At 42.8% G+C, this 14,406-nt stretch overlaps 1 long non-coding RNA gene across 3 annotated transcripts in view; it reads left to right on the top strand.

Moving 5' to 3' along the window:
- LOC134731440 (uncharacterized) overlaps positions 1 to 14,406 on the top strand; it is a 56,594-nt gene that overhangs the window by 27,703 nt on the left and 14,485 nt on the right. The window contains exon 2 of one of the 3 annotated variants that reach the window (XR_010113711.1): positions 10,714 to 10,818. The exons of the other annotated variants lie outside the window; for them this stretch is intronic. This is a non-coding gene — a long non-coding RNA (uncharacterized lncRNA). The remainder of the gene's footprint in view (positions 1 to 10,713; positions 10,819 to 14,406) is intronic. 3 annotated transcript variants of the gene reach the window in all.

Consider the following 14,406-nt stretch of genomic DNA (forward strand, 5'->3'; position numbering starts at 1 on the left):
TGAAAACAAAGCAAATGCCTTTTGGGCAGCACCACTCTCAGGGCCTCTTTAGAATCCTCCCCCTAAAGTTAGGAGCTGGCAAGCTCTCAACTCTTAAAAGGTTGTACAATGAGAATTTAGACACCAGGCACCCATTTCTGCACAGTACCGCAATAAGATACAAAATACAACAAGTTGGGTGAATGAAACTAAAGATACATATGATAAAATAAATTTGGCGTTTCAGAAAATCGCTTTGGGGACAGGAAAACTCATTAGGTTGTGAAGATGAATCACCGTGAGAACAGGGTCCCATTGGCAGAGCATCACTTACAGCACAGTAATTCCACCGTTGTGGTAGGGCTCTGTGGGGAGGGTGGATTGATGATGATCCCTTCTTTATTGAGATTTTGGGCTCACATCTCATTTACATTTATGCCTGCCAGATGGCAGAGCCTTTATTTGTCATTGTATTTCTTAGACATTTCTTGATCTCTGCAGCTCCAGTGCATGGATGCTGAAGTGGTACTGTAAGTGTGCATAGGAAACGCATCAGTAAACACTGAGAAAAAAAGACAAGGCTGAGGGCAGGAGTTTATTCTGCAGGATAACAGGGATGAAGCTAAGAAAAAGCAAGATGAATGTTCAATATCAGGAAAAGTATGCTGGCCATTCAGCTTTAAGAATAACTTCCCAAGGGAAGCTGTGAAAATCCCACTACTTGAGGCATTTGAGAACAGATTGGATGATGTACTGGAGATTATCCTGCAGGGAGTCAAATGTACTCTAGTCCAGGGAGTGAACTAAAATAGCCACAAAAACCACAAAATGGTCTTTTGTGGTTATGATTCTGGGAGTCCAGTCAGGTATTGCTTTATTGAATCCTTTGCTACAACCACTATGAATTTCCCCAAGCTAAACTGAAGAATTGTACTTTAGAGTATGAGCCTTGGTGGGACTGCATCCCCGTGGCCTGGCCAGCTAAGAGGCTAATCAGATGGAGCATCTGTCTTACAGAATTCTACAGGTTTACGGTGCCATCTCCCCCCTCCTCTCCCCTCCCCCTCCTCTCCCATCCTCAGGAAGAGAACGAGTCACCTTGGTCTTCCTGTTGCAGTGCCTACTCTCTGCTGCTCACTGCACCATGGTTTGGCATTTGAAGGAGAATATGGCTTTAAGACCACCAGGCAACATGAGACACGGAATTGCTGAGGGCTGCCAACCATTGTACAAGTGGACAGGCCCTGCAAAGCCTGTTGAGTTGCTATGGAAAACCCCTCCCTGCTCCTGCTCTGGGATGCCCAGAGATGTGCTGGGGGTTCTGGGTCTTCTCTGTTTTATAGCTATTGTTAAGGATTTGATGGTGGTAGAGGGGAGGGAGGTTTTAATTCCCTAAGGACAGACCAAATCTGTCATTCAAGTTCAGCTCTGAGACTCCAGAGTGAACTGTTGAAGCCTTGCTGCTCATTCTTCTTTCTTCTCCTAATTAATGGCAATTGATCTAAAAATATATTCGGGGACAGCCTCTGAAGCTGTAGCTGGGACAAGTTGTTGATATAGTTACAGAACTGGGTCTGAGACAAGCACAGAAGCCTGGGCAAGTTGAGAGGCTGAGGGGAACTCGTAAGTGAGTTCCTGGGGAGTTTTCTCATCATTACTCGAGTGTATGTCACACTTTCTCAGTTGATTGGGATGTGCTGTAATTTTCTCACATAGTAGACTGGCCATTTATGATTGTAACATTTAAAGTTTCAGCCACTTGAACATGAACTAGAAGTCCATTCTATAAGGTAAGATGCATAACTTTGCCAAGGCATGAATTTGAATCACAACATTGCTGAGTAGTTGTGCCTGAGAGTCCATTACCTAGTGACCAGACCAGACCAGCTGGTGCTTAGCCTCTACGTCTTACAGAAGCCCTTTTTGTTCTTTCTTCCTTGTTCTTTGTGAGAAGTTTGGGAGATATATCCTTGGTGAATGCCATGATTCTTAATTGCCTCGTGACTACGAGCCGAGCCCAGCCCAGCCCAGCCTTCCTAAACATGCACCATCATAAAGAAGACCCAAGGAGGAGTCAAAACAGGACACAAACTTGTTCAGCCACATTTACTACTCATTTATTATAAGCCAGGTCCTGTGCTGGGTGTTATAAGAAACACAAAGATTAGTACAACCTCGTTCTTGCTCTCAAAGAAAATGCAACCAATAGGAGGGTGGGAGGGAAAAAACAAGGATAAAAAAGAACGTACTATAGGCCAACGCCAGGTGACCACTCTGGGGTGTTTTTCAACACCAATAACCAATTCTCTGGATACCAGCTAGGAGTTCAATAACTCAATTCTGTCCCATGGAGTTAGAGTGCACCACCCTCCTGGCACATGGATGCATTTATCAACCCAGAAGTTCTCTGAACCCTGGAGGTTCTACTATCTAGGCATGACTGATGAAATCACTGGCCATTGGTGAGTAACTCAATCTCCAACCCTCTCCCTTTTCTTGAGGTTGGGGAGTAGAACTGAAAGCTTTAAGCTTCTAATCAAGACTTGATCTTTCTGGCAACCAATCCACATCCCAAAGCTATCTGGGGCGCCCAGCTACCAGTCATCTCATTAGCACACAAAAGACACTCATCACTCTGGAGACTCCAAAGGTTGTGGGAGCTGTGTACCAAGAACCAGGAGTAAAGATCAAATATATTTTTTTATTATACCCCAACCACCATAAGGAAGTTACAATGAAAGTGTTATGTGGCTTCAAAGAAAAGAAAGACCACATCCATTTTTTAAGTCCTCATATTGTAGTATCTTGTGATGGTAAAGAATTTTGACTCTGCCAACACTGAGTTTCACTCATGGGGCAAATCTCATAGTCACCCTTCTGCTTCTTTATCGGTATCCTCAGTCCATGAAATGGAGCAAAATCAATTCCCCTGGAAAGAGTGTAAAGTACCTCAGAACTCTTACAGGACTGAGGCTTCTTGCCATAGAGTGTTATTTTATTTGCCTGTCCTGTCCACTACAGAGCTTAGCTACATTGCCATTTTGTTGTTATTGTTGTTTCCAGAAACCACAATAGATGAGGAGATTACAGCTTAAAACCCACATTCCCATTATCTGTCAGCCTGTGAAAGATAAAAAGTGCCACCAGTGTATCCAGAAAGTCATTTTTCAGTAGCCATAGGTGACAAGAATTACCTTTCTTTACCAGGACATCTTGATGTGTCACATCATAAATATTCAGGTTCTGTAGACTTTTAAAAAAGATATGTTATCTCCTTTCTTGTATAACACTAGCTTCAAGGTCAGATTCAGGATGGCTCAAAACCAGGAAGTAGGAATTCTTACACTTGAGAGAAAAGGGGCAGCTGGGGAGTGGGCTGAGGAAGCAGAAACCGAAAAGCAGGACTTGGCTTTGGAAATCATCGGGTGAGGTGTGGCATCCTTAGACCCGGGCTGGCGGGGCCTCTGCTCTGGGCCCGTGCTTTCCAGAGCCCAGCTCTGGCTCTCCTCTGGCTGTGCCTTCCCCATGGGATGAGAAGTTCAGGAGACCAGGATTGAGTCCACCTGGAATCCATGCCCCCACTACTTCTAGACAAAGCTTGGCCAACCCGCGGGTTGCAGGTGGCCCAGAATGGCTTTGAATGTGGTCCAGTACAAATTTGTAAACTTTCTAAAAACATTATGAGATTTTTTTGATTTTTTTTTTTTTTAGCTCATCAGCTATTGTTAGTGATTTTATGTGTGGCTCAAGACAATTCTTTTTCTTCCAGTGTGGCCCAGGGAAGCCAAAAGATTGGACACCCCTGTTCTAGACCATCCTTCAGTGTCAGGGACATTGGGATTCCCTGCCCAAACACTAAGGTTTGCCCTTTTGAGGGCTAATAGTGCCATCTGTGTGCCTAGAGGTGGCTGACAGGTGGCTGTTTGGCAGGGACCGTGGTTGCAGGGAGACAGAGATGTACACATGTATATGGAAGAGGTCTTTATGATCTGGGCAGAACTAGAAGAGGCATGAGAGAAAGGCATGAGAGGTGGGTTGTGGGCCAGGGGCCTCCATTTGTATTACTGCCCCAGGCCTGTCAATGTTAGGGGTAGGCCTGAATGGGAGTCCAAGCCTAGAAATTTTCAAGCAAAAACACTGGATTTGCCAATAGTTCCTAATAAGATTGAGCTGGCTTGCCCTTTTGCTAGATTCAGCCCCAATTGCTTTTACTTCTATCTGCCAGGTCACTAATAGTTCACAGCAAATAGTTCACAGTGATAGCACTTGTCCTCCTAGTCCGTAGCTATAGTCCTTGAGATGCTGGGGTAACAAAAGAAGAGAAAGACTGTCTGGCATAGAATTTAGAATTCTAGCCTGACTCTGAGAGGCACACTTTCATGGAGGCTTTGGAATCAGAGTTCTGTCCTGAGACCTGGACAAATTGGGCTCCTGGCATGGGCTTGCACTTCAGGGGGCTCTACTTTTTGGAGTGACTCCCTTGAACTTTTCTATTAAATAACTTCCCTTTAATGCCTGGGACAGGCAGGAGTTAGCAGAACCAACCAGGTGGGATTCCTTGGCTCTGTCTCAGGGCCCATGTTATTCCTGGTGCCTATTTCTCCCTTTTCGGGCATTCTCCCATTCTCTACCATTGGATCTGGGGTTAACCAGATGGCCCAGGACCACTGAGGCTTGTGTCAATCATGTTGTCTTGACATGGACATGTCTGGACTAGGACTAGGACTCCAGTTCCAGGGGGGCAGCCTGGAGAGCAGATAGTTCCTGCTGGCCAGCCAGTATTTCTTTTGTAGGATCACATAGAATTGGGCTGCCAGGTGCTACGGATATGCTGATTTGGTGACTCAAATTGTTTATATAGATAAGGGCTTTGCAAAAAAATATTTGCCTGGGCCCCACACACCCTAGGAGTAGCCCTGGTCAAGTGCTTGTCAAATAGCAGTTGCTTCCCCCACAATTCCTTCTAAATCTGAGGTCTCCCAAACCCCATAACAAGGACTCGCATTCTATAAAGAGCAGGAACCAAGAGGCAGAGGGGGAAGTCCTGGGTGTTTAATTCCTCTGCCTTTGACGTAGATGGTACAGTCCTGACTTTCCAGCTGAGTGGAGCCTTGCTCTCAGTTTCCACATGCAACAGTGACCTGCTTGAACCCCACAGGCAGGAAGATGGAGGATGCCTCACAAGTATTGAGGGTAACTGGTAGTGGCTTTGAGGAAGATAATGTCCAATCTCTGCAGAGGCTAGGGAAAGGGGAAACTTGAAAAGGTGAAAAGGGGTGACTTTCACTATTCTGTCAGTAAAACTGAGTTTCCAGCACATTCTGTAGGTCCAAAATAAACCCCCTCTTCATCCAAATCTTCTGTTGTGTCTGCCCTAAGAAGGGGCTTGTGGAAGAGAGAAGATGAGCACACGACCGAAGGGCAGCGCACAGCTGCTGCTCATAATGTGGAGAGTTGCAGTGCACGTTTGCTGGGCACATTACATCCATTATCTTGTTTAATACAATGATGAAATCTGGGGTGAGTACTGTTATTGTCTCCATTTCACAGACAAGGGAATAGAGATTAGAGTGGTGAAATAATTTGCTCAAGATCACGTAGCTAGTAAGTGGTGAAGTCAGGATTTGAACACAGGTTTCAGAACAGGCTGAGGCCTGTTTGTTACCTGAGAGCCAAACTTCTGTTGTGGGGTGAGGATAATCTATCCTGCAAGGGAAAATTTGAGGCCTTGAGGGCCTCACTGGGACTCAGGAGAGAGCTCTTAGATGGGCTCTGTTAGCTGATTTTAAAGAGCCTGAAGTATTTGCTGTAACCAATTTCTCTTTCTGCGATCAGCAGCTTCAGAGCATAGCACGCTTCAGCTGCTTTTAAAAGATTACTGAAAAGTGGGTGTGAGGTATTGACATTAAAAAAAAAAAAAAGATCGTATTGTGGTTCTCTTCACCCAAGCACTTCAAAAACCTTTCTAAAATACCTCGTGGAAAATCTCATTGTCACACTTTACAGAGTAACAACTGATCACACTCATTCAGAAAATCAATGGCAGAGTAAGTTTGATTTGAAGAAATGGAGCCGAACTCAAGACCCCTCTCACAGGTCAGACCCAAATCACAATCAACTGTCGTTATAGTTGGGTCACCCTGGTCCTAGGCGATTTGGAATCTATATTGTGTTGGCACATTTAAAAAAAACTAACTTGTTTATATGTGGCTTTTTTTTTCTTTTTTGGGGGGTGCTGGGAGGATGAAGTCTCACTGTGCTGTCAGGCTGGAGTGCAGGGGCACGATCTCAGCTCACCGCAACGTCTGCCTCCTGGGTTCAAACGATTCTCCTGCCTCAGCCTCCTGAGTAGCTGGGATTATAGGCATGCACCACCGTGCCTGGCTAATGTTTGCATTTTAGTACAAAATAGAGATGGGGTTTCACCATGTTGGCCAGGCTGGTCTTGAACTCCTGACTTCAAGTGATCTGCCTGTCTCAGCCTCCCAAATTGTTGGGATTACAGGCGTGAGCCACACCTGGCCTCTATGTAGCTTTTCTAAGGAGGCTTTTTAAACTGGAGATTTATGGAGGCTTAAAAGAACACTTGGAATTTGGCCAGACAGCACAGGAACATGGGAAAGAAGAAAATAAGAGGGGATCAAAACGGAGTCAGCAACGAGGCAAACACAAGCAAGGATGGACTTGGGAATTTGCCACCCTTTGATGAGGTGCCAGAGAGGCCAGACCCGTCTAACTTCTTTCAGGGAGCGCCATGTTCAGCAGCAATCTCTACATTCAGAAAAAATTAACTCAGTTGGTCCTATGGGCCCCCTCTCCCCTCACACGAGTCTCTTATCTCCATATTCAGAGGCAGGTTGGTCTGGTTTAAATCCAGGTTCTGATGTAACTGTGAACTTTGGGACAAGTTATTGAACCATTCTGGGCCTCAGTTTCCTTATTTTCAAAAGAGGATAATAAAATCCACCTCCTTATATTGTTTTGAGGAAAAATGAGAGGGCCTGCATGAAATGCTGAGCACAGCAGGTGCCCACTGCAGGCTCTTTGTGAGGGCTGCGTGCTTCTCTCCCTCCCTCCTTTTTACTCTCTCTCCCCCCCGCTTTCTTTCCTTTTATTTTTTGAGAAGCGATTTGATCATTTTGATTTTTTTTTTTCTGGTAGCAATCTTAAACTGCTCTTCTAGGGGGAGTATACAGGACAAAAATATTTTCCTGGGGCAGGTATGGGAAGGTATGGGAATTCCAAGGCACTGGGTGCAGTTTCCGAGGAAGATAAGGCTCCAGGCGGACTACTGTAGGGAAAGCAGGGGGCCATGGGTGCTTAAAGGGGTGGGTTCCGGGGTTGCCCAAAGTAGAGGGTGAGTGTGCATATGCATGTGTTTGTATGCAGGTGTGGGTGTGCCTACCTGTGTATGCATGGTGGCACGTGTGTGCATATATGTGTGTGTAGGATCAGAGAGAGGGCTGCTTATAGCATAAAACTCACTGCTCACTCCAGAGGCTAAGAAACTCATTAAGAGAGTCCCTCTCAAACTTTTGGTGCTCATTGAAGACTGGAAGCTTTTTTCCCTCTCAGAAATTGCTTGTGGGAAACGAAGATATAAGAGAAAAAGTGTAAAGGCGTCTTTGAGAAAGGCCCTCTTTCTTCCAGTGTGAAGGGGCTCTCCAGGAGTTCCAGCAAGAACTCAAGGGCTCTCTCTCATTTTCCTCCCCACCTCTTCTCCTTGATCTTTGTTCTTGCTTTCTCTAGCCTCCTCCACCCACCCGCCACTTCCCTCCCTCCCTGCCCATCCCTTCTCCGTCCTCCTCACTACTCTCCTTCCCTCCTTTTGTTCTTTGCTTTTCATCCAGTTGAGAGATGCTTGGTAGAACACATTTCTACTTCTCTTTTACTCATATTCCAGTACAACATCCCTGTGAACACTGAGAAACATATGTTTCTAGCTTTCCTTTTTCTGGAAATCATTATTTATTTAATGTTTTTTTTTTTTCTATGGTTTAATGAGTCTCCTTTTCTCTGGGATATTCCCACAGATAGAACTTTGGCACCTGCTGTTTGGAGGTGCTGCAATTTCCTCCTCTTTTATCACCAAACAGTTGCCAACCTCCTTCACATTAGTGAGAGTGGGGGAAAAAAAACCAGAATGACAAACCCGCAACCAACCCACAACCCTCTGCTGCTGGGTTCGAACCTCGCTGGCCACAGTGCAAGTTTGGTTTTAAAACTGAAGAAATATTTACCTGAGGTATTATTTTTTCCTGTGTCATAGTCTTTATAATAAACACATTTCTTCATTTTAATGAATATAGGAGGAATTCGAGTCCAACTGGTTTCCGGTAGTAAGGATAGACAGGGATTATACTTTTAAAATTATTTACAGCCTGTCGGTGCTCATAGCTTTGAATGATTGATGCCATGATAGCTACTGCCGGTGAGACAAAGCCTTCCAGAGGGTCGTGGCACTAGGAGCAGCTGGAGTACTGAAGGCGGGATCCAGCCCCTCAGACCTTCTCAGGAAGGGAGCAGGTGTCATGTTGCCTTCTACATCCCTACCCTTTCCTGGGAGAGGTGCTCATATAGCTAGCTGCTAGAGGGGTTCTTCCGTTTCTTTTGTCAGAAGTAGGTTCAGGGCCAAGCTTAGCTATTAACTAGTTGTGACACTTCTGGCCAGTAATGTAGCCTCTCTAAAGACCAGTTTTCTCTTCTCTAAAATACGGAAGGAATACTTACACAAAAAGTTGTAAGGAATAACTGAGATAACATACTTAAGTATGGAGCTCAGTGCTGGTGCCTAGAAACTGTGTAATAAACTGTGGCTATACAACAGATGGAATATATTTGAAGCCTCCATCTGGCCCTGGGCTATGATAATAGGAGTTAAGGCAAGTGTTCCTAAGATGGTACTCTTTCACCCTTCTTAAGAAATGAGAGAACTTTCTTTTGAGGTTTGGCCTAGTGGCTGAAGAGGCTCTTCATGGTCCTGAGGGTGGTTGGATAAACATCTTAGTAGTGGAGAGTGGGCATTCTCGCCTGAATAGTAGGCACATGCATCCACACTTTTCTTATTTTGAGACAGAGTCTGGCTCTGTCGCCCAGGCTGGGGTGCAATGGCGTGATCTCAGCTCACTGCAACCTCCGCCTCCCTGGTTCAAGCAATTCTCCTGCCTCAGCCTCCTAAATAGCTGGGATTACATGCATGCGCCCACCTCGCCTGGGTAACTTTCATGTTTTTAGTAGAGATGGGGTTTCACCATGTTGGCCAGGCTGGTCTCAAACTCCTGACCTCAAGTGATCCACCTGCCTTGGCCTCCCAAAGTGCTGGGGTTACAGGCGTAAGCCACTGCATCTGGTGCATCCATGCTTTATTTTATTTTATTTATTTTATTTTTTTGAAACAGAGTCTCTCTCTGTTGCCCAAGCTGGAGTGCAGTGGTATGATCTTGGCTCACTGCAACCTCTGCCTCCTGGCTTCGAGCAATTATCTGCCTTAGCCTCCTGAGTAGCTGGGATTACAGGTGACTGCCACCACGCCCGGCTAATTTTTGTATTTTTAGTAGAGAAGAGGTTTCACCATCTTGGCCAGGCTGGTTTTGAACTCCTGACCTCGCGATCCCCTCACCTCAGCCTCCCAAGAATCCACACTTTTAAATCACAGAATGGAGTGACTAAACTGCAGTCACTGAGAGCGGTGTAGACCCAGCTTTTCCTCCTGTTTCTTCGTCTCCTGTATGAGGTCACCCATCAGTCCTGCTTCTTTTCTCTTCTTTCAGAACATCGCATATATTCTCCTTTGTCACACTGTTCTTGCATCTGGCGCAAGGCTTTATCTCATGTCTGAGTCATTGTCAAAACCTTTCCCTACCTTGTACTATATTTATTCTATAAAAAATTAAAAGTAACTCGAATTGCTTTTTAATACAGAAACAAAAAAAAGTCATTGTAGAAAATTAGAAAAATAAAGTTAAAAAAAGGCAAATAGGGATAGCATTAGGAGATATACCTAATGCTAAATGACGAGTTAATGGGTGCAGTACACCAACATGGCACATGTATACATATGTAACAAACCTGCACATTGTGCACATGTACCCTAAAACTTAAAGTATAATAATAATAATAATAAAAGCAAATAGTTACGCCACCTAGAGATAGCAATATCTGTGATTTTTTTCTACATATGCACAGATATATTTTAAACAAAAAAGAAATCAGTGTGCATAATGTTTTGCTACTTGCTTTTTTACTTAAGAATATGTCTATTGTGGTATAACAAATTACCCTGAATCTTAGCAATTTAGAGAAAGAAACATTTATTATCTCACACAGTCTAAAGGTCAGGAATATCCAGGAGTAGCTTAGCTGGTGGTTCTGGCTTAGGGTCTCTCATGGCAGTATAGTCAAGATGTTGGCTGGGGCTGCAATCATCTGAAGTGTTGGCTGTGATGGAAGGATCTTGATGTAGTTTGGATATTTGTTCCCTCCAAATCTCATGTTGAAATTTGATCTCCATTGTTGGAGGTAGGGCCTGATGGGAGGTGTTTGGGTCATGGGAATGGATATCTCATGAATGGCTTGGTACCTTGCCTGCAGTAATGAGTGAGTATTCTGCTCTATTAGTTCCCTTAAGAACTGATTGTTAAAAAGAACCTGGCACCTCCTTCCCTTCCCTTTTTTCCTTCCTCTCTTGCCATGTGATGCCTGCTACCCTTTGCCTTTTGCCATGAGTGGATGCAGCTCAAAGTCCTCACCAGAAGCAAATGCAGATGCCATGGTCCTTGGACAGCCCGCAGAACCATCAGCCAAATAAGCCTCTTCTCTTTAGGAATTACCCAGCCTCAGGTATTTCTTTCTTTCTTTTTTTTTTTTAAATTTTACTTTACGTTCTGGAATACGTTTGCAGAATGTGCGTATACATGGCATAGGTATACATGTGCCATGGTGGTTTGCTGCACCTCAACCCGTTGTCCAGGTTTTAAGCCCCACATGCATTAGGTATTTGTCCTAATGCTCTCCCTCCCCAGATATTTCTTTATAGCAACACAAATAGACAAAGACAGATCTGTTTTCAAGATGGCTCCCTGACATGGCTTTTGCCTGGAGGCCTCAGTTCCTCACCATGTGGACTTCTTCCAACATGGCAGCTGGCTTCCCCCAGAGCAAGTGATCCAGGAGAAAGGAGGAACAAGGCAAACACCACATTGTCTTTTTTTTCCTGACAGGTTTTGAGATATGATTCACAGGACATGCAGTTCACCCGTTGAAAGTATACAATCTAGTGTTTTTTTTTTAAAGTATATTCATAGGGCTGTACAACCATCACTACTGTCTATTAATAGTTCCAGAATTTTTTTGTCACTCCAAAATGCAAAGCAGTCACTCCTCATTCCTTCCTCCCTTCACCCCCTGGCTACTTTCTGTCCCTATAGATTTCCTATTTTGGACATTTCATATAAATAGAATCACATATGTGGCCTTTTGTGTCTGGCGTCTTTCACTTAGCCTAAAGTTTTCAAGGGTCATCCATGTTGTAGCATCTATTGACTTTATTTTTTGTTGCTGAACAGCATTCCATTGTATGGATATACCACATTTTGCTTATCCATTCATCAGCTGATGGACATTTGGGTTGTTTCCACTTTTTGGCTAATAGGAATAATTCTGCTTATAAACATTCATGCACAAGTTTTTGTGTGGACATTTGTTTTCATTTCTCTTGGGTATATACATAAAAGTAAAATTTCTGAGTCGTTCGGTAACTGTGTTTAACATTTTGAGAAACTGCCTGTTTTCCAAAGGAGTTGTGCCATTTTACATTCCCACCAGTAGTGTATGAGGGTTCCAATTTTTCCATATGTTTATCAACACTTGTTAACTGTTTTTTTGATTATAGCCATCCTAGTGAAGTGGAATCTCACTGTGGTTTTAATTTGCATTTCCCTAGTGACTAATGATGTTGAGCAACTTTTTAATGTGCTTACTGGTCCCTTGTAGATATTTTGAGAAATGTTTATTTAATTCTTTGCCCATTAAAAAATTGGGTTGTCTTTTTATTACTGAGTTGTATGAGTTCTTCATGTATTCTGGATACAAGTTCCTTATCATATATATGATTTACAAGTATTTTATTCCATTTGTGTGTTGGCTTTACACTTTATTGGTAGTTTATTGTTTGCAGGAACAATGTTTCTAATTTTGATGTAGCCCAAGCCACACTGTCTTCTTTGTAGCTGTGGAACAGTCTCCTTACCTATTCTACTTGTCAGAATGAGTTATTAAATTTGGCGTGCACTCAAGGTAGGTACTGAGGATCAAGCTCTATTTCTTTTTGCTTTTTAAAAAAATTATAGTACAAAACGTAATAGGAAATCTACCCTGTTAACAAACTTTTAAGTTGTACAGTACACTATTGTTAACTATAATACATGTGCATTGTTGTACAGCTGATCTCTAGAACTTTTTCATCTTGAATGATTGAAACTCTGTACCCATTGAACAGAAACTCTATTTCTCCCTTCCTCCAGCTCTGGCAACCACCATTCTCCTTTCTGCTTCTGTGAGTTTGACTGCTTTGGATATCTCATTTAAGTGGGATCTTGCAGTATGTGTCCTTCTCTGACTGGCTTATTTCACTTAGTATCATGTCCTCAAGGTTCGTCCATGTTGTCAAAAATGGCAGGATTTCCTTCTTTTTAAGGGCTGAATAATATTCTGTTGAATGTGTATACCACATTTGGTTTACCCATTCATCTGTCAATGGACATCTGGGTTGTTTCTACCTCTTGGCTACAGTGAATAGTGCTGCAATGAGCATGGAAGTGCAAATATCTCTTCAAGATCCTGTTTTCAGTTCTCTTGGCTGAATACCCAGAAGTGGGATCGCTGGATCATATGGTAGTTCCATTTTCAATTTTTTTAGGACCCTGCATACTGTTTTTTATAGGAGCTGTGTCATTTTATATTCTTCCCATAATGTACAAGGGTTCCAATTTCTCCACATCCTCACCAACACTTGCTGTTTCCTTTTTCTTTTTCTTTCTTTAAATAATGGCTATCTTAATAGGTATATTAGTTCATTTTCACACTGCTATGAAGAACAGTTAGAGACTGGGTAATTTATAAAGGAAAGAGGTTTAATTGACTCATAATTCTGCATGGCTGGGAGGCCTCAGGAAACTTACAATCATGATGGAAGGCGAAGGGGAAGCAGAGACCTTCTTTACATGTAGCAGGAAAGAGAGTACTAGCAAGAGCAGAGGAAACTGCCTCATAAAACCATCAGATCTTGTGACAACTCACTCAGTATCATGAGAACAGCATGGAGGAAACCATCCCCATGATCCAATCACCTCCTATCTGGTCCTTCCCTCAACACTTGGGGATTATGGAGATTACAATTCAGAATGAGATTTAGGTGGGGACACAGCCAAACCATACCAATAGGTATAAAGTAATATCTCATTGTGGTTTAGATTTGCATTTTTCTGATGATTCGTGATGTTGAGCATCTTTTCACATACCTGTTGGCCACTTATATGTGTTCTTTGTGGGGGAATGTCTATAGAAGTCCTTTGCCCATTTTTAAATTTAGTTATTTGTTTTTTGTTCTTGAGCTGAAGGAGTCCCATATATATATATATATATATATATATATATATATATATATATTTCAGATATTAACACTTCATCGAAAACATGGTTTGCTAATATTTTCTCTTATTCTGTGTGTTGCCTTTTCACTCTGTTGATTGTTTCCTTTGCTGTGCAGAAGCTTTTAAATTTGATGTAGTCCACTTGTTCTATTTTTCCATTTCTTGCTTGTGCTTTTGGGGTCATATCCAGGAAATCATGGCTAAGGCCAATGTTAGGAAGCAGATCTACCTTTTGAAGACAGGAGAGTCGAAGCATTTGTGGACACATTTAAAAACTTCCAGATATGTTAATATTCATTTAAAATATCATATTAGTCCATCAGAAGGCAGAATCTGAAGGCAAAGTGGATTAAAATTATGGTTTCATTATTTAATTGCTGTGTGGCATTGGAAAGATCACTTAATTCTTGGTGCCTGTTTTCTTAGCTGTAAAATGGGGATGATGATATACATTTCTGTTATATATAACATCATATACCATCTATTCATCCCTGAAAAAAATGTGTTCTGCCTTAAACAAATTTTCAAGAAAAAAACAACCCCATAAAAAAGTGGGCAAAGGATATGAACAGACACTACTCAAAAGAAGACATTTACACAGCCAACAGACATATGAAAAAATGTTCATCATCATGGGTCATTAGAGAAATTCAAATCAAAACCACAATGAGATCCCATCTCACACCAGTTAGAATGGCGATCATTAAAAAGTCAGGAAACAACAGATGCTGGAGAGGATGTGGAGAAATAGGAACGCTTTTACACTGTCGGTGGGAGT

The sequence above is a fragment of the Symphalangus syndactylus genome, chromosome 9 (assembly GCF_028878055.3).
Source record: "Symphalangus syndactylus isolate Jambi chromosome 9, NHGRI_mSymSyn1-v2.1_pri, whole genome shotgun sequence".
In the NCBI taxonomy this organism is placed as follows: domain Eukaryota; kingdom Metazoa; phylum Chordata; class Mammalia; order Primates; family Hylobatidae; genus Symphalangus; species Symphalangus syndactylus.